A 10,438-nucleotide genomic window follows, 5' to 3' on the forward strand; every position below is an offset into this window, starting at 1 on the left:
GGGTACAACAAAAGGTCAAGTTTATTTCAAAAATATTTTCAGGAATTTTTGACTTTTTGTTGAATTACTAATTTTTTTCCCATATAGGGTGTATATGTCCCCATAGACCACAAATCCTCCTCCGTCCTAGCTATAGCTATATATACGTATTACCCTGCACCCCTATAAACAGTACACCCAGAGACCAATAGAAAGATCAGCAGGCACGAGGCATGCCCGTGTGTATCAATTGCTTGCGTGTATCCGTGTTGCTTCTAGTAGATCGATACTACATCAGCCGTGGTTAGCCAGCTACGTCCAATCTATTCGAGTGTTTCCGTCTGTGTACGTGTTTTTCTGGTATATACTTCAAAATTCACTAATTCAGTCAGTCGGGGGCTGGATGTCTAAGCAAAGAAGGCAGGGTGAGGAGGATGAGGCCAACTACTACCACGACAGCAGCGGCAACAAGGAGAAGAGCCTCTATCTGGTTCTAGACGACTGGCACAAGGGCTTCACCATCCGCAAGATCGATGCCGATAGTCCCGACCTCAACGCCTCCCCTGTCCTCCGGCTAGTGTCACCTGAGCGTGGCCGTGCCATGAAGTTCCAGCCCTGGGCGGCTACATCATCGCCACGAGCAACATACATGCCGGAACCCTCTTCTACGACACTGACACCGCCAGACTGGCCGTCGGCCCTCCCGTTCCAGACGCACTGCTTTGTGGCTCCAACACCTTCCTGACCTCCGGCGCCGGTGACACGCTGTTCGCGTTCTCCTTCCACTTCATGGAGCGGCCTGTGTCCTTTGAGGCGATGGCGAAGCTGCCACCGACGGAAGACGACGACCTGCTGCCCACCGACTGGTCCTGGAGAAGCATGCCGACGCCCTTCACCAAGGACGAGATGATCTTCTCCTACGCGCTGCACCCGGACGGGCGCACCATATTCGTGTCCTCGTGGAGCAGGGCGGTCTGCGACACGTACTCCGTCGACACCAGGAGCTGCAAGTGGAGGCGCCATGGGGAGTGGATGCTGCCTTTCAGAGGCCGAGGCTACTTCGACGCCGAGCTAGACGCATGGGTCGGGCTGCACGAGGACGGCTACGTCTGCTCCTGCCAGGTTGCCTCCCGCAGTGGCGGCACCACGCAGCAGCCTGAGTGGAAGATGGCCGACGAGCGTAGGATGTGGATCATGTGGCATCAGCTGGAGTTTCGCCTGCGTCGGATGTGACGGCGCGGGCGGAGTATCGAGGAGTCGCCGGCGTCGGCCGGGGCCTGGGGCACAGAGGAGTCCTCCTAGTCAAGGAGATCGCAGAGAAGAAGATGATGGTGGCGCGAGGACACATGAGGGCAGGCGTCGAGAGGATCGGCCGTCCAGGCTCGTGAGGAGGGCAGCGATGGGAGGAACGCGTTAATGGTACCATGTAAAAAAATCCCATCAAAGCAAGTAAAATATACCATCGATGCTTAATTGATTCTGATTTAATTTTTATAGGCATTTTCGGATTTGTAGGGCATGTGCCCATGATCCTCGCACGCCGTACCTTTTTTTGACGTGTATGATTCATGTAAGGAAATATCCCATCAATGTAAGGAAATATCCCATCAATGCTTGATTGATTGTGATTAGTTTTTTTATATGGTAACTAATTCGATGGGTTTATGTGGGCGGTGAAGCGAAAAGGTAGGTGGGAGGGGAGGCAAAAATAACCGGTCAGAAAAAAAATGAATTGATTGTTGCCTTGTACGTTTGGTTTTGGTATTTGAAGATTGATTACCATCCGTTAGTTGGGTTACCAAAGAATAAATCAATCATCATATGTGAATTCATTGTGTTACCAAATAAACGTTGGGTTTGTCCGGCCAGTAGGAGGGGGGCGAATAAAAAACCGACGAAAAAAACCCGATGAAATTGGGAGGTGGGAGGGAGGACGAAAAAAAACAGCGAAAAATAACCGGCGGACTATTCACCAACTGCTCCATTAGGAGTAGATAAGTGTATGAAAGCTCAAAAAGAAACTAAGTGGGTGTGCATCCAACTCGCTTGCTCACGAAGACCTAGGGTAATTTGAGGAAGCCCATCATTGGAATATACAAGCCAAGTTCTATAATGAAAATTTCCCACTAGTATATGAAAGTGACAAAATAGGAGACTCTCTATCATGAAGATCATGGTGCTACTTTGAAGCACAAGTGTGGAAAAAGGATAGTAGCATTGCCCCTTCTCTCTTTTCTCTCATTTTTTATTTTGGGCTCCTTGGCCTTTTTTTCTTTTCTTTCCTTTTCTTATTTTTGTCCGGAGTCTCATCCCGACTTGTGGGGGAATCATAGTCTCCATCATCCTTTCCTCACATGGGACAATGCTCTAATAATGATGATCATCACACTTTTATTTACTTACAACTCAAGAATTACAACTCGATACTAGAACAAATATATGACTATATATGAATGCCTCCGGCGGTGTACCGGGGTGTGCAATGACTCAAGAGTGACATGTATAAAAAAATATGCATGGTGGCTTTGCCACAAATACGATGTCAACTACATGATCATGCAAAGCAATATGACAACGATGAAGCATGTCATAATAAACTGAAGGGTGGAAGTTGCATGGCAATATATCTCGGAATGGCTATGGAAATGCCATAATAGGTAGGTATGGTGGATGTTTTGAGGAAGGTATATGGTGGGTGTAATGCACCGGCGAAAGTTGAGCGGTACTAGAGAGGCTAGCAATGGTGGAAGGGTGAGAGTGCGTATAATCCATGGACTCAACATAATCATAAAGAACTTACATACTTATTGCAAAAATCTATTAGTCATCGAAATAAAGTACTACAAGCATGCTCCTAGGGGGATAGATTGGTAGGAAAAGACCATCGCTCGTCCCCGACCGCCACTCATAAGACAATCAAATAAATAAATCATGCTCCGACTTCATCACATAACGGTTCACCATACATGCATGCTACGGGAATCACAAACTTTAACACAAGTATTTCTACCAATCCACAATTACTCACTAGCATGACTCTAATATCACCATCTTTATATCTCAAAACAATCATAAGGAATCAAACTTAACATAGTATTCAATGCACTTAATATGATTTTTTTATTATATCCCTCTTGGATGCCCATCATATTAGGACTAAATTCATAACCAAAGCAAATTACCATGATGTTTAGAGACTCCCAAAATAATATAAGTGAAGCAAGAGAGTTCAACAATTTCTATAAAAAAATCACCGCCGTGCTCTAAAAAGATATAAGTGAAGTACTAGAATGAATTGCCTAGCTCAAAAGATATAAGTGAAGCACATAGAGTATTATAATAAATTCACGATTCATGCGTGTACCTCTCAAAAGGTGTGTACATCAAGGATGATTGTGGCAAACTAAAAAGCAAAAACCCATATCATACAAGATGCTTCAAGCAAAACACATATCCCGTGGTGAATAAAAATATAGCCTCAAGTAAATTTACCGATGGATTGAAGACGAAAGAGGGGATGCCTTCCGGGGCATCCCCAAGCTTAGGCTCTTGCCAGTCCTTATTCCATAGTCCATCAAATCTTTACCCAAAACGTGAAAACTTCACAACACAAAACTCAACAGAAAACTCATGAGATCCATTAGTATACGAAAATAAAATCATCACTCTTGGTACTGTTGTGAACTCATTCTTTAATTATATTGGTGTAATATCTAGTGTATCCCAACTTATCCATGGTCATACCCCCCGATACTACCCATAGATTCATCAAAATAAGCAAACAACACATAGAAAACAGAATCTGTCAAAAACAAAAGAGTCTATAGTAATATATAAATTTCAAATACTTCTGTAACTCCAAAAATTCTGAAAAATTAGGACAATAGAGGCAATTTGTATATCAATCTTGTGTAAAACATTCAGAGTTTTATCATGCTTCTGTGATTTTTAACAATTTTGTGACTGGGCGCGAAAGTTTCTGTTTTTCAGCAAGATCAATTCAACTATCACCGTAAGCCAGCCCAAAGGTCTTACTTGGCGCAAACACCAACTAAAACACCAAAACACAATTACTACAGAGGTAATAATGTGTATTTTATTCAAGAATAGTAACAAAACAAAAAACACAAAAATAAAATTGGGTTGCCTCCCAACAAGCCGTATTGTTTAACGCCCCTAGCTAGGCATAGAAAATATCGAAGATGCTCACATGAAAGATAGCAGTTGAAACACCAAGAGAGCATCATGTAACATGTTAAGTATAACATACTTCCTATGCATATGCATTATATAAGAAAACAAATTATGAAGAAAAGCAAAAACTAGCATATGCAAGGAAGAAGAAAGAAAAAATAGCAATCTCAACATAACGAGAGGTAATTTAGTAACATGAGAATTTCTACAACCATGTTTTCCTCTCTCATAATAATTACATGTAGGATCATAATCAAATTCAACAATATAACTATCACATAAAATATTCACAACACAATCCACATGCATGCAAAGTTGACACTCTTCCAAAATAGTGGGATTATCATCAAATAAAGTCATGACCTCTCTGAACCCACTTTTATCAAAAAATTCATAAGTTGTATCAATCTCCAAAGTAGTTGGATCATTATTTCCTAAAGTTGACACTCTTCCAAATCCACTTTCAGTATTATAGAAAACATATTCATCATGAGGCTTAAATAAATTTTCAAGATCATAAGAAGCATTATCACCCCAATCATGATCATTGCAGTAAGTAGCGGACAAGCAAAACTAGCATCCCCAAGCTTGGGGTTTTGCATATTATTAGCACAATTGACACTAATAGAATTTATAATAACATCATTGCAATCATGCTTTTGATTCAAGAAACTATCAAGTATGGGTGCAATAGTAATAATCTCATGTTTAACATAAGGAACTATAGCAAATTCATTTGCATAAATATTGGCATCATGGCCATAAGAATAGCAAGCATCATGTTCATCAAGGGATATTTCAATCAAATCATCGGAATCATAATTATCTATAGATTCATGCATATCATTATTTTCTTCCAAAGCAACGATCATTCTCTCAATAAATTCTTTGACATAGACATTATGAGCATAGTTTTCATAGCAATATTTAAGTGTGTAAAAAATATTTAGATTCGTAGAGAGTAATATCATACTTTTCAATCAAAGAATAAACTTCACAAGCACCCTTAAAAGCAACAAATTCTTCAATTTGTTCACTATCATAGTAACTATAAACACCCTTTTTATAAGAAGATAATATTTCATTATCATTAAACTCACATAGGTAGGGAAGATTGTTTTTAGGGTTCTTAGAGCAACAAGTAAAATCACAAAGTTCACAAAGATTCCAAGCATAAAATAGCAAACAATTTATTTGATTCCATAAGAGTCTACCTTTTTCAGAAAAATGGTGACGCACAAAATGAGCATGCTCATCTTAAGAATTTTCTCTCAACTAAACTAATTGGGGTTTCAGCACAAGCACAAATGGATCGAAGATGATCCAAGTAGAAAACTTTAAGTGGATCCATATCAATAGATTTTTAGCAAGCGAATAGAAGGCACATGGCAACACAAGCAAAGATAACAAACGAGCAAAAGGGCATACGAAAAGAAGGGCGAATAAAAAGGCAAATCTTTTTGTATTTTTCTGAAAATCATTTTAGAAGTGGGGGAGAGGAAAACGAGAGGCAAATGTAGAATAATGTAATGCAAGAGATGAGAGTTTATGATGGGTACTTGGTAGGCTTGATGTATACCTCCCTGACAACGGTGCCAGAAATTCTTCGTGCTACTTCTTGAGCTTGCGTTGGTTTCTCCCTTGAAGAGGAAAGGGCGATGCAACAAAGTAGAGATAAGTATTTCCCTCAGTTAGAGAACCAAGGTATCAATCCAGTATGAGGTACAAGCAAGTCTCCAGTCTATGCACCTTCGCAAACAATCAAACACTTGCACCCAACGCGATAAAGGGGTTGTCAATCCCTTCAAGGTCAATTGCAAGGATGAGATCTGATAGAGATAGCTATAAAAGATTACTAAAACGTAAAACTAAATAAAAGTTAATAAATTGTAGCAACGTATTTTGGGGTTTTTTGGTTTATAGATCTGAAAATATATGATGGAAAATAGACCCGGGGGCCATAGGTTTCACTAGAGACTTCTCTCTTGAAGGCAAATAATATGGTGGGTGAACAAATTACTGTCGATCAATTGATAGAAAGAAGCGCAAAGTTATGACGATATCCAAGTCAATGATTATGAATATAGGCATCACGTCCGTGTCAAGTAGACCGACTCCTGCATGCGTCTACTACTATTACTCCACACATCGACCGCTATCCAGCATGCATCTAGAGTATTAGGTTCATAAAGAACGGAGTAACGCCTTAAGTAAGATGACATGATGTAGAGGGATAAACTCAAGCAATATGATGAAAACCCCATCTTTTTATCCTTGATGGAAACAATACAATACGTGCCTCGCTACCCCTACTATGTCACTGGGTGAGGACACTGCAAGATTGAACCCACTAAGCACCTCTCCCATTGCAAGAAATACCAATCTAGTTGGCGAAACCAAACCGATAATTCGAAGAGAAATACAAAGATATCAAATCATGCATATAAGAATTCAGAGGAGATTCAAATAATATTCATAGATAATCTGATCATAAATCCACAATTCATTAGATCTCGACAAACACACCGCAAAAGAATATTACATCGGATAGAACTCCAAGAACATTGAGGAGAACATGGTATTGAAGGTCATAGAGAGAGAAGAAGCCATCTAGCTACTAGCTATGGACCCGTAGGTCTAAGGTAAACTAATCTCACTTCATTAGAAGGGCAATAGGGTTGATGTAGATGCCCTCAGTGATCGAATCCCCCTCTGACAGATCGCCAGAAAAGGCCCCAAGATGGGATCTCACGGGAACAGAAGGTTGCGGCGGTGGAAAAGTATTTTCGTGGATGCTTCTGAGGGTTTGGGAATACTTGGGAATTTATAGACCTGAGAATAGGGTTAGGAGAGCTTCAAGGGACCCACAAGGCAGGGGGCACGCGCCCTGCACCCTTGCCATCGCCTCGGGACTCTTCTGACTTGGTTCTCAAGCTCCGTGGATGTCTTCTGGTCCAAGAAAAATCTTCGTAAATTTTTATTCCGTTTGGACTCCGTTTGATATTCCTTTTCTGCGAAACTCAAACAAGGAAAAAACAAAAACTGGCACTGGGCTCTGGGTTGATAAGTTAGTCCCAAAAATAATATAAAGTATCATATTAATTCATATAAACATCCAAAACAGATAATATAATAGCATGGAACAGTCAAAAATTATGGATATGTTGGAGACGTATCAGTTCCTACATATTCTATCAAGATCTTTATCGGTCGAACCTTATGACAACACATGTAATTCCCTTTGTCCATCGGTATGTTAATTGCCCGAGATTCGATCGTCGGTATCTTCATACCTAGTTCAATCTCGTTACGGCAAGCCTCTTTACTCGTTCCGTAATACATCATCTTTCAAGTAACTCATTAGTCACTTAGCTTGCAAGGCTACTTATGATGTGTATTACCGAGAGGGCCCACAGATACCTCTCTAATACTCAGAGTGACAAATCCTAATCTTGATCTATGCCAACTCGAGAAACACCTTAATAGATACCTGTAGAGCATCTTTATGATCACCCAGTTATGTTGTGTCGTTTGATAGCACACAAGGTATTCCTCCGGTATCCGGGAGTTGCATAATCTCATAGTCGAAGGAATATGTAGTTGACATTAAGAAAGCAATAGCAATAAACTGAACGATCAATATGCTAAGCTAACGGATGGGTCTTGTCCATCACATCATTCTCCTAATGATGTGATCCCGTTATCAAATTACAACACATGCCCATGGTTAGGAAGCCTTAACCATCTTTGATCAACGAGCTAGTCTAGTAGAGGCTTACTAGGGACACGTTATTTTGTTTATGTATTCACACATATATTTAAGTTTCCGATCAATACAATTCTAGCATGAATAATAAACCTTTATCATGAATAAGGAAATATAAAATAACAACTTTATTATTGCCTCTAGGGCATATTTCCTTCAGTAACAACCCAAAAGTTTGAACTTTGAAATGTTAACTAAGAATAGGAATGTAATGCATGAGCAACCTTCCCTTTTCCATTAAGTGTTACCGTCTATACCCATGCTTGAGTATTCCATGAGTAAGTTCTATGTATAATACAGAAAGACTATGCAGCCATTGTACTTGTTTGACCTTGAGTTGGTTTATGATAAGATTCAAACATAGAGAAAGACAAAAGTTGATGCAGAGTCTGATGGCTCCATTTTATGATGGTTTTAGATGGTATTTTACTTGGATTAACCTAGGATTTCATCGGTTTTTGTCTTTTCACTATAGATTATTTGCCAAAAATAGAGAAACCTTATTTCGCTACTTGTTTTCCCAGGACAAACACTTTTATAAGGATTTAGACCTATATTTGGATAATAGGAGGGGAAATAGACAATTTTACAACTGGAAAGATCTTCATTTGATGCATCCGGAGGAGAAGACGACATGTGGTACAAGCATCGCCGCTTGTAGCGCTCCTCATCTCTAGCAGTGCCACCTCCCCCTCATCTATACAAGCAAATTTCATGTTGATGACACAAATAAGAATAGCATGACAACTACGAACCTTGACCATAGTAGAGAGGAGAGATACGAAGGAGAATTGGTTCACTTAGATCCGTTCTGGCTCCCTTTGCAACACGATCCTTTGTTCCATCATCGATAACATTGTCGTAGAAAGAGATTCCAATGTGTAGGCTAGGGTTGGTAAATTCTATTCCTACTTTCATCCAAAGACTGAGGTTGGTTTAATCATTCATCTTATTGTGGCTGAAAAGACCATGATGTTGCCTAGATCCCGCGGTTTGGATCGAAGATTATCTCCTTCATATCCATATGGCCCGCGGCGACGATCTCCACGCCATCAAGTATCTCCCACTCAAGCTTAAAGGACCAGCTCGGCATTGGCTTAACAGCTTGCCCGCAGAGTCAATTGGGTGTTGGGAGGACCTGGAAGCCGCATTCCTCGACAACTTCCAGGGCACATATGTGCAACCACCAGACGCCGATGACCTAAGCCACATAATTTAGCAGCCAGACGAATCGGCCAGACAGTTCTGGACACGGTTCTTAACAAAGAAAAATCAAATCGTCGACTGTCCGGATGCAGAGGCCCTCGCAGCCTTCAAACATAACATCCGCGACGAGTGGCTGGCCTGGCACCTAGGACAGGAAAAGCCGAAATCCATGGCAGCCCTCACATCTCTCATGACCCGCTTCTGCGCGTGAGAGGACAGCTGGCTAGCTCGCAGCAACAACCTCAGCAAAAATGCTGGCAGTCCGGATACTAAGGACCACAATGGCAGGTCACGTCGAAATAAAAACAAACTCCGCGTTAACAGCGATAACAATGAGGATACGACAGTCAACGCCGGATTCAGAGGCTCTAAACCCGGTCAGCGGAAGAAGCCATTCAAAAGAACTACTCCGGGTCCGTCCAATTTGGACCGAATACTCGACCGCTCTTGCCAGATACATGGCACCCCCGAAAAGCCAGCTAATCACACCAACAAAGATTGTTGGGTATTCAAGCAGGCAGGCAAGTTAATTGCCGAAAACAATGACAAGGGGTTGCACATCGACGACGAGGAAGAGACTCGGCCGCCGAACAGTAGAGGACAGAAGGGTTTCCCCCCACAAGTGCGGATGATAAACATGATATACGCAACCCACATACCCAAGAGGGAGCGGAAGCGTGCACTTAGGGACGTGTATGCGATGGAGCCAGTCGCCCCAAAGTTCAACCCATGGTCCTCTTGCCCGATCACTTTCGATCGAAGGGACCACCCTACCAGTATCCGTCACGGTGGATTCGCCGCATTGGTTTTAGACCCAATCGTCGATGGATTTCACCTCACTAGAGTCCTGATGGACGGCGGCAGCAGCCTGAACCTGCTTTATCAGGATACAGTGCGCAAGATGGGCATAGACCCCTCAAGGATTAAACCTAAAAAGACGACCTTCAAAGGCGTCATACCAGGTGTTGAGGCCAATTGTACAGGCTCAGTCACACTAGAAGTGGTCTTCGGATCCCCGGATAACTTCCGAAGCAAGGAGTTAATCTTCGGCATAGTCCCGTTTTGCAGCGGCTATCACGCTCTGCTCGGACGAACCGCGTTTGCAAAGTTCAACGCAGTGCCGCATTATGCATACCTCAAGCTCAAGATGCCAGGCCCTCGTGGAGTCATCACGGTCAACGGAAATACTGAACGCTCCCTCCGAACGGAGGAACACACAGCGGCTCTCGCGGCAGAAGTACAGAGCAGCCTTTTAAGGCAATTTTCGAGTCCGGTCGTTAAACGACCGGACAT

At 42.0% G+C, this 10,438-nt stretch overlaps 1 pseudogene; it reads left to right on the forward strand.

Annotated features, from left to right (window-relative positions):
• The first annotated feature begins 382 nt into the window (after nt 1–382).
• On the forward strand, nt 383–1,212 carry LOC123114657 (uncharacterized; annotated as a pseudogene).
• The last annotated feature ends 9,226 nt before the right edge of the window (nt 1,213–10,438 follow it).

The sequence above is a fragment of the Triticum aestivum genome, chromosome 5B (assembly GCF_018294505.1).
Source record: "Triticum aestivum cultivar Chinese Spring chromosome 5B, IWGSC CS RefSeq v2.1, whole genome shotgun sequence".
In the NCBI taxonomy this organism is placed as follows: Eukaryota; Viridiplantae; Streptophyta; class Magnoliopsida; order Poales; family Poaceae; genus Triticum; species Triticum aestivum.